Below are 825 nucleotides of genomic sequence, written 5' to 3'. Positions count from 1 at the left end.
GTTGGGGCGCGTGTGACGGAGGCACTGGCACCAAAGCCCGCCAGGGCACACTGAAGAAGGCGCGGTACAATGCCCAGTGCCAGGAGACCATCCTCGTGATGAAGCCCTGCACCCCCAAGACCAAAACCAAGACCAAAGGTCAGCGAAGGGGGTGGGCTCTTCATGAGGGTCTGTGTCCCACTTGTTAAAAGAGCCTTTAAGCCCTGATCCTGGTATTTGAACATTTTGACAGCTCAGTACTCAGTTTATCTGTAAAGGGGCTGTAGAGATGGGGCACATACAAGAACTGGCCCACAAAAGGTGCTCTGGACATGTTAAATCCTCGCTGGCCCGAATGGGAACAAATGTAGCCTTCCACTTTTGAAGTCCTTGGCTTAGGGTCCAGGGCATGGCCCTGCAAGGCTTTGTTCTCTGCTTGGCCAGAGGGAGCATTTGGTCAGATTGGCCAGTTCAACCCTCCCTTCATTCATTCCTGCCTCACAACAGCATACAGAGGCCATCACCTGGGCAAGGTTAGATCAGACACTTTTCAGATGACTCTTTCAAGGGCTGCTGGGACTGGCCCTGGGGCTTGAACTTTGAGATTTATGTGGCCCAGTGGGGAATGTTAGGAGGCATCCAGATGGCTGCCCTCTCCCACCAGCCCTGAGGTCAGCCCATCCAGAACCACTAGAGGGCAGTTTTTCTTCTCCCCAGGTGTGTGCTGCTAATGAGCTCTCTCTTGTTTTACAGCCAAGAAAGGGAAGGGAAAGGACTAGAGGCCTGAATGCCAGGGAGCCTGGCTTCACCCTCCTGCAGGCCCAAGATATAACCCACCAGTGCCTT

Source organism: Elephantulus edwardii, unplaced genomic scaffold (assembly GCF_000299155.1).
Source record: "Elephantulus edwardii isolate Elephantulus edwardi_28Jun2011 unplaced genomic scaffold, EleEdw1.0 scaffold00189, whole genome shotgun sequence".
NCBI lineage: Eukaryota > Metazoa > Chordata > Mammalia > Macroscelidea > Macroscelididae > Elephantulus > Elephantulus edwardii.
Note: the sequence above shows the minus strand (reverse complement) of the source record.